Source organism: Taudactylus pleione, unplaced genomic scaffold (assembly GCF_031769625.1).
Source record: "Taudactylus pleione unplaced genomic scaffold, aTauple2 ptg000206l, whole genome shotgun sequence".
NCBI classification, from domain to species: Eukaryota; Metazoa; Chordata; class Amphibia; order Anura; family Myobatrachidae; genus Taudactylus; species Taudactylus pleione.
Window position 1 is genome coordinate 7,087,981 of NW_028284608.1, and position 22,629 is coordinate 7,110,609.

Genomic DNA, 22,629 nt, shown 5'->3' on the forward strand with positions numbered 1-22,629 from the left:
GAATCGTGGTCAGAGGAAGTGTAACTCTCCAATTGAGATGGTTGAATACGAAATCTTTGATTTCTAAACCTCTGAGAGTAATTATCGTTCCCAGTCAACCATCGATAAACACGATGATCTTGATAATCTCGTGAAACCTTTTCTAATTTGGCTCGTTTAAATGATATTAGATCCTTGCGATATTTGTCTACCTGTTGTTTTAATTTATCTAGCCACTGTTCTGTACTATCATTCTGTAAAACATTGAGTACCACAGGACGAAGAGCAGCAATATCTGTCCTGACTTTCTTTAAATCCACCCCCACCTCTTCAATGACCAATAATAACAAATCAAACGAACATTTGTTTAACACAGAGCACCACCTGCTGCAGAATGCTGGATTATTCCTACCAATAGTAGGTATGTTTTTCAATCTAAATCCACGTGGGATTTGTTTGTTAACGAAAATAATCTGACAAAAATTGTCCATGTAACAAAAGATCTATTTCTTTTTTCTCTAAATATAAGATCTTATGGTATATATCCAAAGCACTCTCAGCAGGTAATGTCTCAAAATCATTAGTAGCAAACAAAACACGTTCAGCATCATCATCTGTAAGGGTTAGTTGCTCATGTTCTGCATTAAAAAGAAGTTCAGCTGACACCAAGTTCTCCATTAAAGGAATACCTCAATGCCACCAGCTCTCAAGCATGTACGAACAAAAAAATAGAAAAATAAGAAATAAACACAATAATGAGCCAAAAAATGAAAAAATAAAAAATAAATAAATGAACTAATAGGATGTTACACAGTCAGAAAAATGAGTTGCATCTACTAGATAATTCCATATGTAGAAAGCAAAAAATCATCAGCACAATTAGTTGAAAAAATCACAGGTGCAGGACAAACATGCCAGAAAAATAGAAACTTTCCACATGTATAATACAGTTCGGGTTGGTCCACACTCACGTCCTCATAGTTAAATTGCTTGGGTAGCTTACCCAAAAGGAAGTCCAAAAACCACCCATAAAGAACAAAAATATGCAAAAAATGGGGTGCACTCACCAGTCTTCCAATAAAATCCTTTATTTAAATGTTACATAGCAGCAGGTATCATAGTATGTCGACGTTTCGGTCCCAAGTGTGGACCTTTGTCAAGATGTATTACAAAGTACTGACAACCCATTTATACCTTCACAGTACACAGAAACACCACCCACTCTAATTACTAAACCCACCCCTAATTAACAAGTATAACATAGAAACAGACTATAAGCATAAAAACAATACCTGATCTGATGGGTACACACCTTATATATCACATATTAATCTAGCATAAGTATATCCAAGGCATATATACACCTTAGAGTCAATGACAATAACCTGATGCCGCTGTAGAGCGTGGTTAAGCTGTCCAGCCGCGTGCGTTCCACCTAGGAAACACTTCCGGTCGGTGGAGCGCATATCCGGCTGAGGTGTAGTCATAGAAACACAGCATACAAAATAATGCAGAAAGTGACCTGACCACCGCGGCATGTTACATCCACACAACATTAAAGTATAGGGGATGACAAAGGGAGAACAAAATATGATTACTAAATTAAAGAAAAAAAGTACATTTGATCCACCATCTCAAAACCCCAGCATTAAAACTTTTAATAGATTGTTGGATCATACTGTGCGTGAATCTATCGAACAGCAAACTAGAGTTAGATACAATTTGACATCAGCAGAGAGAGCTTCTCTCAAAGCTTTGAAAAACAATACCTCTATCACCATTAGATCGGCTGATAAGGGTGGAGCAGTAGTGGTACTTGATACTAGAGATTATGATGCTGAAGCATTAAGACAACTAAGTGATAACAACACCTATCGAATACTACAGGGGGATCCTATGTTGGGCTTTAAGAGTAGATTGGATTCACTGTTACCTTTGGCTCTATCCAACTGTTGGATAGATAGTGACACTGTAGGTTTTTTGAAAACCGATTTTCCTATTTGTCCTATTCTATACCTACTTCCCAAAATCCATAAGACTTTGGATAAGCCGCCTGGGCGTCCCATAATCTCAGCCCGTAACTCACTATTTTCACCAGTTGCACAATATGTCGATATATTTTTACAGAAGGCGGTGGTTTGTATAGATAGTTACTTAAAGGATACTCAGGATCTGATCGATCAAATAAAGGTCCTACCTCCACTAAATAATGGTATTTTGGTAACCATGGATGTTTCATCCTTATATACTGTAATACCACACATAGGAGGCATCTCTACAGCCAGGGATGCTTTAACTAAAAGTCATGATGGTATGCCACCAGTTGAATTTCTGATGAGTCTTTTGGAACTATCACTAACGTGTAATTATTTTCGATACGGTGAGCGATACTATCTCCAAACGGCCGGTACGGCAATGGGTAGTAACATCGCCCCGGCATATGCCAATTTATATATGGACAGATATGAGAATACTCACATCCTGCCACCGTTTGGAGATAGTATCGCTTTTTACCGTCGATATATTGACGATGTATTTTTGATCTGGTGTGGAGCTGAAGAAGCTCTACTTGAGATGATACAGGTTCTTAATCAAATTAATTCACCTATTAGGTTCACAATGCAGTACAGTAAGGTACAGATAGATTTTCTAGATATTACCATTTATGCCACCAGCTCTGGGTATGGTTATAAGCTATATAGAAAATCTACAGATCGCAACACATTATTATTTTTCAAGAGCCACCATCCAGAATCTCTAAAACGGAGCTTACCAGTGTCTCAATTTTTGAGAGTGTTCCGTAATAATTCGGATTCATTGAATTCACTATCTCAGGTTGAAGATATGAAACTAAGATTTCTGGAAAGAGGCTACAACAAACCAACCATTGATAAATGCCTAGCTAGGGCACAAAACATCTTTTTGACTGGTGATAAAAAAACTGCTAAGAAGAAAAGGCCCCAGAATCCTTTTGTCATCACGACTACCTATGACACAGCGGGTACGGACATTCGTAAAGCCATTAACAAGCACTGGCACTTGGTTTCTTCAGACCCGAATTTGGGTAATAAATTACCAAATAGACCGCTAATTAGTTACAGACGTGGTCGCAATCTGAAGGACATATTGATGCGTCCAGATTTGAATCCTATGAGGGACAGCTCAACATGGTTATCATATCAAAAAAACGGTTGCTTCAGATGCGCCAACTGTACCACATGCAGGAGCATGTCTGTAGGGGAAGGATTCCATCACCCCCACACAGGGCGAAGAATCAAGATTCAACATCGGGTTACATGTACTACAGACCATGTGATATATATCTTGACTTGTCCATGCTCAAAGGTGTATGTTGGGAAGACTATTCGCCCTTTTCGAGAACGCATGGCGAATCACAGGTCTTCTATTCGCAGTGCATTAGTGAATATGGATTCCGATAAACCAGTAGCCAGGCACTTTCTTGAAGCCCATCATTTGTTAGCATCGCTCAAATGTATGATCATCGATTGGGTGCCACCACCCCGAAGAGGAGGCGATCGAGCGAAAATGCTCTTAAAGAGAGAAGCCATTTGGATTAACAAACTGGACACCATTTGGCCTCGGGGCCTCAATGAGGCAATACATTATGGTATTTTTTTATAATAAATTTGGTTCTCTTTGGGGTGCACCACCTTGGATTGTTGCTAATATATTTTTCAATGGATATACGTTTTTCTTTATTTTAAATATTTTTCATTAACATTTTGTATTTTTTTCATTTTTTTCATTATTTTTTGCGGTCTTTTTTCTATGTGGCTTATAATGAATAGAGCATGTTATTTATCAACTTTTGCCTATAGTGCTATATTTAGCCTGTGATATTAAGTTTTACTTTGATGTGTTGTTTGTATAATATTTTTCAATATAGGATGTTTGCACAGTTGTTTGATACCTGAAAGCACTATGGATCACTATCTTGATTGTTTATATCGTTGCCTTGGTGATAATGGGATGGGCATTGTGTCTCACCGATAGGAAGTTTTCCTTTGGTGGAACGCACATTGTCATCCCCTATACTTTAATGTTGTGTGGATGTAACATGCCGCGGTGGTCAGGTGACTTCCTGCATTATTTTGTATGCTGTGTTTCTATGACTACACCTCAGCCGGATATGCGCTCCACCGACCGGAAGTGTTTCCTAGGTGGAACGTACGCGGCTGGACAGCTTAACCACGCTCTACAGCGGCATCAGGTTATTGTCATTGACTCTAAAGTGTATATATGCCTTGGATATACTTATGCTAGATTAATATGTGATATATAAGGTGTGTACCCATCAGATCAGGTATTGTTTTTATGCTTATAGTCTGTTTCTATGTTATACTTGTTAATTAGGGGTGGGTTTAGTAATTAGAGTGGGTGGTGTTTCTGTGTACTGTGAAGGTATAAATGGGTTGTCAGTACTTTGTAATACATCTTGACAAAGGTCCACACTTGGGACCGAAACGTCGACATACTATGATACCTGCTGCTATGTAACATTTATATAAAGGATTTTATTGGAAGACTGGTGAGTGCACCCCATTTTTTGCATATTTTTGTTCTTTATGGGTGGTTTTTGGACTTCCTTTTGGGTAAGCTACCCCAGCAATTTAACTATGAGGACGTGAGTGTGGACCAACCCGAACTATATATATATATATATATATATATATATATTAGAAACCCCCCACTAAAAATCCTGCATTTGCCACTGTGTTGCATTGAATGCATACATACACTGAGAGCACCTTAATAAGGACTCTCACTCCTAAATTGAATTGCCATTGGTGACTCCTCCGATCTCTACACTGGTGCTGAGTCATTGACGTTATCACGTTAATGGCAGTGCAGAGGAGCCAACGCCGCCTGACAGTGTCGGCCTGTCATGGCTTCAGCAGCACTGCCCGGCCGTCTTGGCCAGTGCCCATGCTCTTTAACTAAACAGATCCCTGGGAGGGGGGGTACCTGCTGAAACAGCCCCATACAGACGCGGGGCCCTGGTCAACTGCTCACCAAGCCCACACATAAAGAAAGCCATGAAGTTTATGAAGAAAAGGTCACTAGGGCAGATGAGTGGTGCTCACTTCCTTCCAATACTGAACGACAGTGGCAAGAGTAGTCTTACCGCTTGTTAGGCCAATTAGGCATCAAGGAGTGCAAGCGCATAGTAATAATATTGTCAATATAATTTTTGCATGTTGGTACCCATGTTCCTAATCCATACTCAGAAATGAAGACTCCAACCCACTTGACTCCTCTCATTGGTTTCTTGCAGATCCATTTACTGTACCATGTGTATTCACACAAGAGTAGTAACACCACCAAATAACATTTGTACTGTCATTTTACATGTGTACAGTTCATAAATGACACTTACTGTAGCTTAATGTTTACATACTGCTTAGTACTAAATGCTCACTCTTGGGCAAGGTCTACCTCAGGGGCGTCTTTAGAGAGAAGTGGGCCTGTATGCATTCCCTGTCTGGGGCCCCCTCCTCTCTTCCCGGTGGCCGGCAGCCGAGTAATGCGGCTGGCCAGCCACCTGAGCATTAGTAGACTCTGGGCACTAGAGTGTGCCCATAGTCTACTGCACACCGCGGCCATTTTTCGGGCTTTTTGTAAAGCGCTGACACCCGGCGCAGGACCTCGGAAAAGTAAGTTTTAAGTAATATGGGTGCAGGGTGTGCGGTGCGGGCCCCCTTGGATCCGGGGGCATGTGTACACTGCATACCCTGCACCCATTTTAGATATGTCCCTGGTCTACCTACATCATATGTAGCCTAGCATCTGTGGTGATCCTTCAGGCTCCCTCCAAGTGCTGCACTCATAGGAGTGTCTGAAGAACAAAATATGGTAACAAGATCTTTTGGAGCCTGATACTGTCCATGATCTGCGAGTGTCCACCCATGTTCAGAGTCACACAGATTTCTGAGACTGCACAGACATAACCACAATTATTTACATTATTTACTCTTTCACTTAAACCATGCTGGGTGCAAAAGAAATAGGCCTCCCGTCTGCATATGCATAAGTCAAAATTTTGGCATAACTCTGGCATATGTCCAGTTGATACTTAGTTCCACCCATTTGATAAACCTAGAGAAACATCTGAGGCATCCAGAGTTGAAGCAAGCCTTCTGTCAGCTTGGACAAAAACTTATCATGGCCCCTTGTCCCCTTACCAGTGGATAGTGGTTACTCTCTAGCTATATGACTACTATATAGAATAGAAAGCATCGGTGACCGCCATATATTACAGACTGCATTAGTGACCACCATATACTATAGACAGCATTAGTAACCACCATCTAATACAGACAGCATCAGTGACCACCATATAATACAGAAAGCACTAGTAACTGCTATATACTGGGCACTGCATTAGTGACCACCATATAATACAGACAGCATTAGTGACTGCAATAAACTACAGACATTAGTGACTATCATATACTACAGACAGCATTAGTGACTGGCTGACTGCCCTATGTTACAGACAGCATTAAACTCCTACTTACATCTCAGTTTTATTAAAAAACCTTGATCCTAATGATCCCCATTAAATCACTAACCCCTTAACCCCCTTATTCTTAGTATTACCTACCATAAACTATAGCAAAAACTCCTCCTCATACCCTAAATTACCTGTTGGAGATCTCTTCTGACGAGTCTGTCCATCTTCTGTAGCAGCCACACAGCAGTGCCCAGGAAGCAGCAGCCTGTCAGGCAGTTGCATACAGGCTGTCAGGCTGTGCCAGATAGAGAGGAGGGGGCCTGGATGGAGGCTGCACTTAGGCTTCCTCCTCTCTTAATAGGCCCTTCTGTCAGGCATGTCTCACTGAGGTCATTGCTGTCGGTGAGGAGGAGGGACAATGTAGAGATACGGGAGATAGGGGAGGTGCAGTCTATTGGTGCAGAGCACAGCCTCTGGGAGGGGATAACTGTAGGCTGACCGACTGCTCTCCATTCTCTACAGAATAGCAGCTGGTACTCTGGATCCCCTGCTGGCGCACCCCTCCCTCTGTTACCCAGAGGATAAGTCCCGACTGCCCCCCCTGCTGTCTGCACCCCTGGGTGAGTCCAAATCAGAATCACTTGGAGATAAAGATGCATATGTTTGCTACGGAACATGCACAATTTTCTAAAACTCATTAAATGCAGTTTCATTCGGACCTTCATACAACTTAGAATAAGCCCCTTTATCTGCTTCCATACATAAAGATAATCCAGTTGTGTTATTTATCTCTGGTTCTAATTAATATTTTTATAAGTACTAAGGATTGTACCATACTTATGCTTCTAAGAAATACAAAAATACATTCTCACTCTAGTGCCGAGCTTAGTATATCAGCATTTTATAGAAAAATCTTATTTACTGCAACTGACTAATATCCTATTTCTTTGCCGCAGATTGTAAATTAATACAATTTACAGGAAGAAATGACTTTGAATTCAGCACTGGATTACAATAGTGACATTTAAAATATAAAGGACTCGTAATCCCCATGCAACATATTATAAGGATACAAATGATATAAAAATAGACAAAGGTGAGTCACTTTCTCTGAAGGATAATTTTGTACAACTATTTGTCACAATTTCTGTGGATTTCCTCTGATTTTACATTGCACAATAAATGTGCTAAATAAAAAATACAAAAAAATCAGGAAAATGCTGAGAGTGACCCAATGCTGTATAACATTTATATTGTTTTCAGACGGTCTGACGCACTGGAAATGATCAAACATGATTTCTGCAGAAGCTGTGACTATCAGTGAGGGTCATGTACAGTGAATGCCTGGATAGAATTCTGGTAATCATTGTGCAAACTATCAGTTTCCCAGCTCTTCGACCTCATTAAATCATTCTACTTAAAATGTAAAATTGCAATTTAATAAGTCAGATCAAAAATTCCTTCCTTTCACTCTGAAACTTGGTTAGCGTTTTATAAACGGGTATATTGTACTGTGTGCGTATGTGTTGCTAATCTTTGTAAGTAAATAGGGGTGGCCAAGGGAGTAACTAGCTTTATCTCACTCCAAGGCTTAGTACATCTCCCCTTAGACTCAAAATCCATTCTCATTGGGCCTGAGTCTGAGTCGCACACAATGCAGCCACATTTCTGGATGCCTGAAGCCAATGGAATTCTAATGCAATGTACTGTATACTGAGTCTAATGCGAACACACCGCCCCCTAGCTCATCACTATCACTACCAAAGGCACTTACACCTACTGTACCCAATGTTAGATGCAGATGGTGTAACTGAATTTGTTGTCCACTATACATATGTACAACTAAGTATAGGTAGTAACTATGGCTACACGCCCAAGGAACGCTTTTTGTATATGCGTACGCCCCACTGACACCCGGTAATGCCCAGTCAGTCGTCACAGAGAAAAGACTGAGATGCATGTAAGTCAGAACAGCTTGTAAGCTCTTTATGATGTACTCGCAGCCCCGCAGCACTTGCACGCCTCCCGTTTTACGTCATGCTGGGGGCGAGCCCAGCACGCCCCCAGCCATCTCCCTGCACTGAATGGGCACTGCGCACATTCGTGCGGCATCTATTCAGCTTCACCAACCTTCTGACCACCCACGAGTCGCGAGGGAGGACTGCACCTGTATGGGGTGGCGTCCCTAATTGACCACACTGGTCGAACACCCCTAGAGTCGGCCCTAATTAGGGGTGAGAGATGTCCTAAGCCTTGGAGAGAGATAAAGTACCAACCAATCAGCTCTTAACTGCCATTTTTCAAACACAGCCTGTAAAGTGACAGTTAGGGGCTGATAGGTTGGTACACTCAGATAGATGGAGACTTGCATTCACCAGACTGGAACTGGATTTGGACGGACTTGGACCGTACAGACACAGAGTATCTGGGAACTCAGCACAGAGCTGTAACTTCAGCAGAAGTGACATTGTAAAGGCCATTTGGGCCATTCAGGAAGTTGAACTTATAGGGCTGAGCGTTCAATGATTGGATGTTGTGGTCAGCTGGTCTGGGAGCAGCGATCTGAGTGGTGGAGGAGAGTCAGGTGGCTGAGGACCTGATTCAGCAAGGAATGCACAGGAGAGAACGCACGTACTTGGTTGATGTTTTTGCAACTGTAAATGCGAATCCATCACACTGCACGTGGCCGAACTAGCCAGTGCGATCGGGTTAGGGTACGCAGACTATGTATGCAGACCCCTCAGATATGGATTGACAGGTTGTGAGTGGTGATGGGGGGTGGTTAGGTGAACGCAGGCGTTATAACGCTGTTATAGGGGAGTGCATAATTAAGGCAGTGCGGCAGCATACGAGCCATAACGTAAGATGTACACAGGAAGTGGTCAAAATCCGGCGGCAGGTCAGGTTAACCACTATTATGTTAATGGGTCCGATGGTTCTCTAGGCTACCGATGATCACGCTATCTTGCGTGCTGATCAGGCTGTGAGTAAAGGTAGATGGTCTGCATAGTATGGAGTTGGGCGTCTGCATCTTGTGCTGCGGTCTCCGTGTGTATGCACTGATTAGCATATTCTCGCAGCGGACGGGTGCGTGCGTCTGCATCCGTGCGTTCATTGCTGAATCAGGGCCTGAGTCCAACATGGCTGAGCACATACTGAGGTTTTGGAGGGAACTCTGGCGTGCAGCCTGACAACTAGCATGCGGTGTAAACACTGAGAGCAGAACGCTGTGGAGAGCCACTTCTATGTCCAGACACAGATCACTGGGAGTACAGAGCAGGGACAGTGCGGACATGCCTCATATCCAGCTGGATGTGATGTGCAGCGTAGGCGGACCTCTGCATCATCCGGGAGTGATGAGCGGTCACAGCTCAAGCGGATCTCAGTGTCAGCTGGGACAAACACTGCAGAGGTAAGAAAGTGGTTTTAAAACTCCAGAGCGTAACACAGTACAAATGTTATTTTGTGGTGTTACTACTATTGTGTGAATACACATGATAAATGGATCTGCACCCACCAGGGAGAGGAGTCAAGTGGGTCAGGGTTATCTTTTCTGAATACGGATTAGGAACATGGGTACCGACATGCAAAAATGATATTGACAATATTATTCATATGCGCTTGTACTCCTTGATGCCTAATTGGCCTAACAAGTGGTAAGACTACTTTGCCACTGTCAACCAGTATTGGCGGCAAGTGAGCTCCACTCAGCTGCCCTGGTGACCTTTTCTTGATAAACATCCAGGGCCTTCTTTATGTGTGGGCTAGGTGGGCAATTAACCAGGGGCCCTGCAATTGTAGGAGCCTGTTACGGCTGGTACCCTCCACCCTCCTGGGTGATCGATATAGTTAAAGTTCACTGGCACTGGCCACTTAGATTACACATAAAGACGGCTGGACAGCACTCCAGAAGATGTGACAGGCTGACACTGTCAGGCACATTGGCTCCTCTGTGGTTCTTCTCAGCACTGCCGCTTATATGATAACGTCAGCGACTCAGTGCCAATGTAGAGACTGGAGGAGTCACCAGTGGCCTGCCTTGCGGCAATTTCATTAAGGAGTGAGAGTCCTTAATGTAAGGTAAACTTATTGTGTTGTTATTATTAAGGTGCTCCCAGTATATGTATGCATGCCATGCAATGATCAACGATTAATCCTTGATGAACACCATTTTTTGTTTAAACATTGACTTTGTTGAAAGCACCAATAAATGTAAAGATTTATTTTTATTAACCATTTACATTTTCATTCCCATGAATGAATAGGTATGGGCCCCAGTGCATTGTTTTGCCCAGGGCCATCACTGCTGTTAAAACGACCCTGTAAACATCCAAACAGATTTTCTATTGCTGCGATATGTGGAGTGGTTCTAATAAACAGATCCATTAAAGTGTATGGTGCAGTGCCCTGTATATTGTAAATCAAGAACTAAGAAGATTAAGGGATGTATTCAATTTGAGGCGAAAACCCGTTATCGGCGATAAATTATCGCCAATGATGTAATTTTCGCCTATTTCAATTATCCCAATATTCAATTACAAAGACTTTTCCCCGGATCGAAAAGTCTTTGTAAAATCACGGGGATAAGTTTTTTCCAGTGTTTAGCTGGCGAAAAAAAGTGCAGAATTGGGGTTTAGGGTAGCAAACTTAAAACAAATAGCAAAAGGAGGGAAGGGTGCTGTGGCTTTATACTGATAAAAATGGAATTCAAATGCAGCTCTCTAAAAGGGGTGGCTAGCCCCTGGTAGGAAAGAACAAAAAATACAACAGTTATAGGAAGCGAAAAGGAATCGGGATGTGAATAAATAATCTCTAATAATAACATTATTAAAATAAATCTAATCAGATTGAAAATAAAAAAGTAGGTCACAATAAATCAAAGAAAAACATGTATCAATTGATATTATAAGAAAATATCTGAATGCAACCTGGTGTACTGACTAACAGCATGTAACAAAATTTGTTGCAAATATCTAACGGTCTCATATGAGTCAGTCGGAGTGTTGCAAGTTCTTTATAAATCCAAGTGGTGTGTTTGATCGAAAAAAAATAAAAAACTGAAGAATATGTATACATAAATAAAACCCCAGAAAAACAAAAGTAAGAACAAAAAGAAATTCTTTGAATATAATAGTCAATAGTGTCCGTGCACCGATGTGCATAAATTCATACAGGGATTAAAAAGGTCACTGAGATAAAAATGGTTGGCGTGAATGGGGTCAGTACTGGCCAAAATTCCAATATTGGAAATAGCTCGGCTTTCTGCAGGTGATTTGTGCAAAAGAGAGCTGACCTGTGTGTCGTTCCTCCCGGCTCGCATCCCGCTAATTAAGGAGGGCAGTGTCCGGAATGCCTCTCCGACAGAGAGCAGTAGCTGTATTACGGTGGTGATCAGGTTCAGTGGTTTGGTGTCCAGGGAACACGTTGTTCTGCTCTGCTGGACCTTATGCTTTAGCAAGAACAGTGCTGGGGGCATCTAGGCCGGTTGGTGCTTCATCTCAGGGGCAATGATATTGGCCAGTTGAAGAGCATCTACTTGATCTTGAAGATGAAAGATGATATATTAGCTCTTCAGGCTCAGTGGCCTAGGGTGCATATCATTTGGTCTGAGATTATCCCTCGGTCTGCATGGAGGGGTTCCAGACACCCGGCTACTTTGAATAAGGTCAACAAAGCTATTTCTCACTTTGTTTGCTGGTCTGGTGGTGTGGTGGTTTGGCACCCTAGGTTGTGGCTAGATAGCCCTCAATTTTTTCGCCCTGACGGGGTACACTTGTCTGAGTTAGGGCTTGGTGTTTTCTTGGGGTTATTTTTCCCTTCCTAGGTTAGGTTTAGTTGGTTGTTTGGGTGGCAGGCTGCGGTTTTTAGAACCTGGCTGTGGCGGGAAGATGTCCAAATCAGCAGCCAATGCAGCACTTACCCCTTTGAAGGATGGCTACGACTTTGGTCATCTGTCTCTTCAGACACACACGTACTATGGGCCTGATTCAGACCCGCTCGCAGGTCTGATGGGCATGTTTTTTTTTATTTCTTTTTTCTCTGACTGCTCGCTAAGCTTTGGGAGACCTCCCACAGCTTTTGCGAGAGGCCAGGAGGCCGTCATGATTATCGCGACCATCGGCCTTGCGACAAGACCCTGTGGTAGGGGCTCGGCTACCGCAAGGCCAAGTGGACTTCCTGCTCTAATAGACCAGGAACTACACTACTGACATCAGTACTGATGTCAGTAGGGCCTCCCACAAATGCCAGGCATTCCTAAGGGAATGCCTGGGTTTGTGTTGCCACCCCCCCTCCCCGCCTACAAAACGGGGCGAGCTGTCACTCACCATCGACAGCCGCCCCGTCTTGTAGCGAGCCCCGTACCAACTGAGCTGCAGTCGCTGGATGGGGCTCACTCACGCGCATTCTGGACGCAATGCATGCGCAGTAGGGGAACCATTGACCCGATTGCCAGCACTGTGCGCTCGTGAGCGGGTGTGAAACAGGCCCTATGCTTTAGCAAGGGGTAGTGAGTCTTCACAGCTCAGCTTATATTTTCCACAGGAGGTGTTTTAGACTCACCCTAATTTAATTGAAATATATTTGGCTGGAGCTGAGTGTTTGTAGTGTCCTCCTTTGCCTCCCACTTAAGTACAAAATCTGGGTTATTCTTTTAATAAAAATGTTATGACCTTTAAACCAATGCAGTCTGTGTCCGTGTGTAGGGGGGAAGGAATGAGAATTATTATGTGGGGGAAAAAGTCCAAGGACTTTTTTAGGGCCTGGAGCCCCCTTTTCTCGCGTTTGGTATCCTATTTTTAATACAGTTGTAACAGTGACTGTCAGTGGCAGCTCCAAAGGTGGGGCTGCAGCGCAGTCCAAAATTCAAATAGAGGAACCACACCAACTGTCAGTGAACAGGGGCACCGAGAGGGGGGGGAGCGTGGTACAGATTACCCGGGCCCGGGCTTCCTGAGGGGCCCGGGTCCGACACCGCCCCCCCTCCCTCACAGCAGCCCAGCACACAGCGTGTGCTGAGCTGCAGTTGGAGACTGCTCGTGGCTGCTGAGCAGCAGCCACAGCAGTCTCCTATGCCTGTGCGGGGGAGCGATCACACTGATCACGCCCCCCTGGCTTTGCGCCGGGCAGAGGGGGCTCAGAGCGCCCCCATCCCCGGTGCGCAGTGCCGCTTCGCGGCGCTGCAAATCTTTTTTATTTTGTTGTTTTCGACAAGGGGGCGTGGCCACGCCTCCCGAGATTAGGCCATGCCCCCTATTACCGGGGCCCGCCTTGGCTCTTGGCGGCCCTGTCAGTGAGTCCCAGCCATCTATGTTTGACAGAGTTTGAAATGGCAGTTGGTGTGGCTCCCCCATTTGAATTTGGAATGTGCTGCAAACCCACCTCTGGAGCTACCACTGGTGACTGTAGATATACAGTACAACGACTCCCAATCCCATGTTAATTTTCATCACTATTTCTGGAGTTGCCCAACCCCAATTTCATTGTTTATTTTGCTATAAAAATGTATAGCTGTTAGAAAGATAGATAAATTCAATTGTTCATCTTAAAAATGTAAATTTTTCATAGTTATTAATCTAGTTTTTATTCAGATTTCGTTGACAGCCTAATCTCATTTGATTGGAAGTATTTTTAAGTCTATAGTCACTGCCTCATTGGTTATGGTATGTGCTATAATATCTGGTATGCGCTATGATCTGGCGACAATGAGACTGCTGCTAACATTTTATACCGTCCACAGGCTGCAATCATTCGCTCTCTCTGTTCCATTGTCGTACAACTTACAGGAACAGTCAATGGGAAGTGCAGCTTCCCTGTCTCATGTGTCTGCTTATGCTTACTGCACATTGTGATAGCAAAATGAGTGGGGCTTCTAAGAAAGAAACAAAAAAAAAGTGTTTGCAAGAAGAAACTGTACACAGAACATACATGAAGATAACTTCATTTTTGGTAAACAGAAATTACAACAGTTGGCGAGTTCAAATAAAGCTGTTATCACTTCATCCACTTTTTTATTTCATTCAACCCCATTCGCTTTTGTGTAGAAGTTCAGGAGGGGCAAAACGCAGTCTTTGCCCACCCAACAGAACTCAAGGGGGGCAACTGCCCCTTCTGACCCCCCCAGGGTTCCTACGCCCCTGTCCGTGTGGTTATTTTTAGTGTTAGGTTAAGATATGTCTTTTGTATATATTGTTGGCTAATTGCAATAAATTTATGTGCGTCTTAAATTAGACTAGAGCTGTTTAAGTTTAAGGCTTTATAAGAGTTCTTAGGGCCTGATTCCGAGAATTACGCTAATGCAATCGCACCTGCAATCTCTACGGATCGCATTAGCAAAAATATGCTAATGTCTTCCAAAGCTTACCAAGCATAGGTACACCCACTGCTGCCTTCTTACATCCGTCCAACGATGTGCATCAGCGTAAACATCAGAAACATTGACGCAGATCGGGCAGCCATGCTCATTTTGAGTGAAGTCTGACCTGTCTCAAACACTGCATCTCGCCTGATACGCTGAGAGATTTCATGCTGTGAAGGAGTTTGCAATGACTAATTTATGTACGTCCATAAAACAACATTTAAACAGTCCCGACACATCTGCATTTACCTAGCCATCCCCCGTTACTTACCCCAAACATTGACTGCCTGTCAGTCATTTTGTGAGTGAATCCTTTGTGCGAGCATAATGGCAAACCAATAGCTGCGGGTGTGCAGTACGGCTTTCACGCATGCGCAATGGCTAAAAATCGCTCAATCTGCATAAATATCGGCATTGCCTAAATCTCTGAATTAGGCCCTTCGTTTTTTGTAATTGGTTCAGAATTTCTCAATATAGTTTAGGCTGGGGGGGTTCTTGTTATTGGTCAGGATTGGTCTATGAGGAATCCTAGGGGAGTGGCTGTATATATAGGGCTGGTGATGATCCAAGCAGCCATCTTGCTTTATCGTAGTTGTCCCTCGCACCCTCCCTGTTTTATTTTCATTCTAGTTTCTCATTTTAATTACTCTTCATTTTGTTAAGGCAATGTTGACCGGAATGCGCTACAAACCAGCAGCTACGTAGGCTGTAACAAGTCGTTGTGGGGCACTTGCCCTTTAAAGGATGGCTAGTATTGCCCACCTCTGCAGGAGTACTTTGGGAGTCTGTCTCTGCAGACACACTTGTACTATGCTGTAGTAAGAGGTAGTAAGTTTTCACAGCCCAGCTTACATTTGCCACAGGGGGGCGTATTAGTTGCTCCCTGATGTAAATGAAATATATTTGCCTCCCAATTAAGTAAAAAATGAAGGTAATTGTGACGACATAAAATGTATGTTAAAAATGTATTTCCAGCATCTCATTCCCTGCAGCGATTAATTAACTTTTTAGCCCGTTTGTTCCCCTATCCATCTGCTAGTGTATGTGGGTTCATTCACAGGACTTATACTTTTGCAGTACCAGGTATATTATATACTGTAATAATGCAAGGAAATGTAATGTTTAATACTTTGTAAGCCTTGATGTTTAGCCTTGTCCATATGTCTGTTTTATTGATAACCAGTAGAGCAATGTAACACCTCACAGAACAACAGACCTGTGGGTTAATTTCCATCTCTGCAGGGGACACTCAGGACCTACACCTCCTTCCAGTTGCCTGCCTTTGTCCCTCACTGGAGTCTGGCAGACTACACGGAGCCAACCCAGCAGGTGTTCGTCAGGGAAGTAATATCTGGGGGAGGTAGAAGGAAGTTAGAGGATAAGGGACTCGCACCAATCAGGAAACAGTGCAACTCCCCTGGATGGTCACAAGGACCATGGGAAATTGGAGGCTTTCAAAAGAAGTCACTGAAGGCAGCTCCAGATTGGCTAAGAGGTAGCTCTCTTAAAAGGTGCTTAGTAGAACGCATCGACAGATCTTCGTTCTCCCGTGTGGACTTGAACTCTATGACTGCTGTGTGAACTGTGGTAGTTTTGACTCCTGGAAACACTTGTGAGGACGTATACATCTGGAAACTCCTGTCGGGAGATCTTCGTTCTCCGGTGTGAACTGGAACTCTATCACTGCTGTGTGAACTGTGGTAGTTTCAACATTGTGGTATACCGGAGATGCTTGGGTGGATGTATATGCTATCACTTCTGTGTGAACTGTGATAGTTTCTACTGTGTGAAACTGTGTGTCATTAGCTATTTTGTGGACTTGTCCTGGAACTTTATTCCCTACTGAGACTGGCTCTGTCTGAACTGCTACCTGCATATTGCCTGTTCACTTAATTTACCCCTTGCCATTGCATATTACCTATTCCTGTGTGCCGTGAAAAATAAATCACCACTTTGGTTTCATCTGCTTGGTGTCTGGGTGACTGAGAGAACCCCGTATCCTCACAGTTATTATTTTAATTAAAAAGTTATGACCTTTATACAAATGCAGTTTCTGTCCTTGTGTTTATTTTTAGTATAACGTTAAGATACGTCAAACGTATAATTTAGTATAACGTTAAGATAGTATGCTGGTTTTATATATTGTTAGTTAATTGCAATAAATTTATGGATGCCTTAAAGAGATATGTAATATTAGGGTCAAATGTTTCACATAGTCCTTAGTTCACTATGTAATTGTACAAGCAGTCAGCGTTATTCTATGTTCCCTCCATTCGGTAGACTTTAAAAATGTATGCCTATGTGCTAATTTTGCATCTGCCTCAGTGTTGTGTTTACTCTAATCTAAATTGCTATGTAAAGATAAAGCTGTCCCACATTTGTGGGCTATATGCAAAAGCAGCCGGTATTTACCCTGCATGCACAAAAATGTATTTGCACCCCTTGCAGTGCAACATGGTTTGGCCCTATGACATCAAAAGGGCGTTCCTCTGAGTGAATGTAATGCTTAATGCAGGAAGAATGTTGTTTTTCTATGTTCTCTTGGCTGGTTCTTTAATTACATATTTAACAATAAAGATATACTTGCTGACAATCTGGCTCTGGGAGGAGTCAGCCTGGTCAGCACAGTGGGGTTGTGATGGGTGGTTTGACGCATTGTTGGGGGCAGAACAGGGGCGTGACTGTGCGATTGTGGCCTTGCCCCTGCTACACAATCCCAAGATTTGTGCAGCTGAATCGCGTCATCTGCTCCCCCTGGACCACGCATTTGTATTCCTTTAGTGGGCGCCAGAGGGGTGGGGCTGGCAAGTGGGTGGCGGCAGGTGGGTGGGTGTGTGTGGGGGGTGTGGTCGGGTGGCGGTCATCCAGAATATTGTCCACTCTTCTGGGTGGCCGGGAGAACCATACAATTTTCAAGAGCCTCCTGGCCATTCCGGGAGTCTAAGCAAAGACTACAATGCAACTGTGCGCATGCATCCCGATTGCATGCAAAGAGCATTGATTAAGCATTTTAAAATTACAACATCTGATAGGGTGAAAAATATAACATTTGGGTGGATCAGAGTAATTCCAAACTAAAGGCATGCTAAGCACACATAGGGTTCAAACTTAAGACACATTTACCGTTCCCTGATTAGTGATAGTCTGTACAGATTGTTGTTGTGTTCCAATAAGTTATGTTTATCCACATCTGCGGAAGAAGCAGATATCAGGTGTCACCTTAGACTTTCCCACAAAACAGCTTTGGAATTTTTATTGGAAAGAGCTTTTTTAGGTGTAAATCTACAATGTGACGGAAACCTTTATTGCACTTTAGCCCCTTATGTAATAAAGACAATCTAATATAAAATTATACATATGTACATAAGCATGTATCAGCAGGGTAAAGATAACTGCAGATGCAAGTTTTTGCCCAGTTAGTAAATATAATCTCCAGTAATAAAGTATGTGGGATGGACATTCACAGAATTTAGCCAGCACTTGGCAGTATCCAGTGAGCAACTATCATTTTATTTACCTATTTTGTTCAATCTATCAAAATATTTTTATTTCAGCTGTAGTTACTCTTTCAAGTTATTCTGCTCAGATATATTACTTTACATATTTTAATGTAATATATACGGTCACCTTTCCTTTTTAACTGGGACTGAATTAATTATATTGTATAAAGCTAAAATAAAATATTATATACAGTACATTGCATAATAGAAGAGTACCGCTCAGCAGTCCAAGTTATAAAAAGTAGATATTTCATCAATTAACCTTTGAACAACCTTTGAACAAAATCTTAACACAAGGATGTAGTTGTTTTATATAGTTCTTCCTTTACATAATTATTTATTTCCCCCACTCTCTTCTTGCCATACTGACCGCTGGCTCTCAAGCTTTTGTGGAACTACAAGTTCCAGAGTACCCAATGTGCTGGGACTTGTAAAATGCCACAGAATCTGAACTGTATTTTATCATGTACAGCTGCAGCGCAGCTATAATCTAAAATAAACATCAGGGACTAAAGTAGAGACTATAAATGTGGCCGGAGAGATAAGCAGCCATAAAAAAGTATCACATGTAAAAATCTAGAATATTAATATATCAATAAACACAAACTGTTATATATATAAGCCTGCAGATATAGAAAAGTAAAGTAATGTTTGGTGCTTTGCTAAATGTGTAGTTATATAGTTTTATTTATTTATGTGAGTGTATTCTTTTATCAGCAACTTTGAGGGTTTTTTTTTTTTTTTATTAAGTACAAAGGTCCCATCTTAAATTTTCTAGTTAAAGGAACTCATGCCGGCTCCACCCTAACATTATTTTCTTGTCTGTCCAAACCTTTTCCTGTGAAAGGAAGGAATTGAATTCTTTGCCTATAAAACCTATTGTAAAGCCGCTATAACAGTGGTACGACACAGCAAAGCATAATAAACAATTGCCTGGTTACTCACTTTGTCATGTACGGTAATGCAAACTTTCAAATACAATGCTATTTTTCTGTGACATGTATTAAAGGAATTATCATTGTGTTATATTCAGTAGGCGTTTCTATGAATAATAGTAAAACGCTTTTCATTGTTGCAAAAGTATATAAAACTTTTTTTTTTATAAATAGAAGAACTGCACACAAAGCATAGAATCTAATTTTACTGTAGGTGGATTTCACTATCCTAGAATAAAATACAGAGTTCTAAGTCAAAACAGAAAAAAGTATTTCCATCACAAGGCTCTTATACTGTCCACAATTTATTTATTATTCTCATATTAAAACTGCTGGCTGCTAATACCCATTATTGCCATGGTCTTTAGTTTTCCTTGTTTACTAATACCCCTTTTACACCAGAGCTAAAACCCGGGTTATTGCAGGGTTAACCTGGGTAGCTCCTTGGTGTACAAGGGGAAAGGGTTGGATTGCCAGGTTGAGTGACCCGGCAATCCAGCCCAGGTAACTAGCAGGGTTTAACATGGGAATAACCTATGAAACCCTGCTGTGTAAACGGTGAGATCCGGGTCACAGTGACCGATTGGCCGGCTTCAGTGGCGCTTGGAGATGACGTAATCTCCAAGCGTCCACTTCAACTCCGGAAAAGCCGGGTCTATGCACGCTCGGCTCCGGTGTGAACAGCGCCGGCTCTGGAAAATCCTGGGTGGGAGCCGGCTAAATTCTGGGTCTGATCCGGATTGGAACCCTATTCCAACCTCTGGGTCAGACCCGGAATTTAGGTGTAAAAGCAGTATAATACCCCTTTCACATCGCAATGCAGGGTCGCACCTGAGATTTTGTTCATGTGCCCATCCCGGGCGGTTCAGGTGAGTCCTATTTTTAGTGTTCCAGATAATTTCAGCATCCATTATTACTTTGGTCAATTATATTTCTAGTAGTTCAATTGCAATTTGCACATTATTCAGGCTAATTCAGTGGCAATGATCTTTCTACACAATATGAGTGCTCAATATTGCAAAAGTATAGTCTACAGCAACGTATGGGAATCCAAATGGGAAATATGCATCCCAGCATGCCCTGGTACTGTAGTTCTGGAGTGAAACACATTGCCTACCCCTGGTCTACAGTATATCACTTACTATTCCAGTGCACTGCATCTCAGCTGGTTCATTAAATCGTTAGTATAAAGCATGTGTTTCTTTTTATCATGAGGTGAATTATAAACAATTCAGTGAATCATGTTAGCATTGTTATTTGTAAAGCTGTATTGCTACTTAGGGGTTAATCAAATTAGGTGCGAATTGCGAGGTGCGAGTTGCCATTTTCTCTTTGAATTTGCAAAGCGAATTCCTTTTGCAATCCAATTAGTAACTCGGGCTGAATCAGTCAGACTGAATTCGAATATTTCCATTCGCACCTCCCTGAGGGTGAGAGATGGAAAGGAAAATCTTTATTATAAGGTTAAAATGTCAGGATACTGTGCTGAACCCCTTGGACACCCACCCTCCTAATGACTAATTAGACAATTGGAAGTTTTCCAATTAGCTTAATTAGTCCTATAATTACATATCATATTTTGGTGGTATAAAAAAAAATTTTTTTTTGCATTTTTCATTTAATTCGTTTTAGATTAAACGAAAAAAGTTTGTTTTTTATAATTTTCTTGAATTGAAGAGCACAAATCAGCCATTTAACACCATTTAAAAATCTACAGCACCTTCCTAATGTCCCCCTGTGGTAGTGCCCCCAATTGTAATGCCTCCTCTAGTAGTCCCCCCTGTATAAATGACCCCAGTAGTAATGCCCCCCGAGTATTGCCCCACTAGTAGTGCCCCCTGTATAAATGCCCCCAGTAGTAATTCCCCCTTGAGTATTGCCCCAGTAGTAGTGCCCCCTGTATAAATGCCTCCAGTATTAATGCCCTCCGAGTATTGCCCCCAGTACTAGTGCCCCCTGTATAAATGCCCCAGTAGTAATGTCCCCTGAGTATTGCCCCCAGTACTAGTGCCCCCTGTATAAATGCCCCAGTAGTAATGCCCCCTGAGTATTGCCCCCAGTAGTAAAGCCGCTTGCAGAAAAGAAAACGAAAATCTAATACTGCCATCTGGTCCGCTCAGCTGCTCCTCTGCACTATGGGAGAGATGTCATGACGTCTCTCCCATAGTCCACTGCAGGAGCCAGAAGCCGGAGCTCACTCCTCCGACTGCCACTGTGGGGAGGGAGCTGAGTGCCCGCTGGTTACAAAATCTCAGCGGGCGCCCGGCAAATAGAGCCTCCTTGCGGCGCCGGGCTGAGGTAGGCCGGAGAAAGCGGAACTGGTTCCGTCTCCTCCGGCCCACTTTAACAACAATGGGTGTGGGAGCCCTTTACGTGTGGGGGCCCAGGGACGACCGCCCCTGTCACCCCCCATTAATCCGGCCCTGCTGGATCCCATATCAGATGTCAATCTATCGACCAGGTTAGCCTGTTTACTATAGGAACCCACAATCGGACCCACGATCATTGATCAGGGGGTCATTATAGTACTGGGTGTTTGGGGCGAGTGCTAGATGTTCAATATCGAACACCCAGCACATGCAGGACAATCAGATAACGATTGTTATCATTATCTGGTCATCTTATAGTCTGACCATGTGTACCATCCATAAGGAGTATACGCTCACAACCTGGGTGAACTGGGCAGGAGAGCATCTTGATTTCCCTCAGCTTATATTATGAGCTCTTCTGCTGTTCCATGTTGCCCAATAGCAATATATGTTCTTTGTCGCCTGAAGACATCGTTTTTAATATGATTACGATAAAGATGTAGGTTCTATGGAATATTCTGATGCACGACTCCATTGGCTTTACGGTCTTTACAAAAGGCTGACAACTCCATAATTGCTTTCCAGTTATTCCTATAGATTTGTGGCCATGAACTTAAATGGTTTTCTTGCTTATATTGCTTAATATATACTATTCTTTATATCAGAGTTCAACAATTGGAGGCTCAAGTGTTCTCTGAGGGGTCACGGGCAGCCATCCTGGGACAAAGTGATCAAACCATCTTTGTAGCAGGTTAGTCCTTGTACTATGAAATTTTTTTTAATGAATGTTATTATTTGTATACTTTATTTAGAAACCATTGATATATTATGAAGAGATGTACATTGAGGGGCTCATGATAAAACCAAATAACTTATGATGACATGAAACAGGGGTTAAAGGTGACTTTGTTCAAATAAGATTGATTCACCCAAACTTTACCACAATCCAACAAAACCACTGGTTTAAAACCAGGCCTCCATCTGACCAGAAATACCCACTTTTGTTGAAACTCCATCCCTATCAAGGCACATGATTCAGGTCTGTCCTGCGAAAATCATGACATTTGGGATGCAC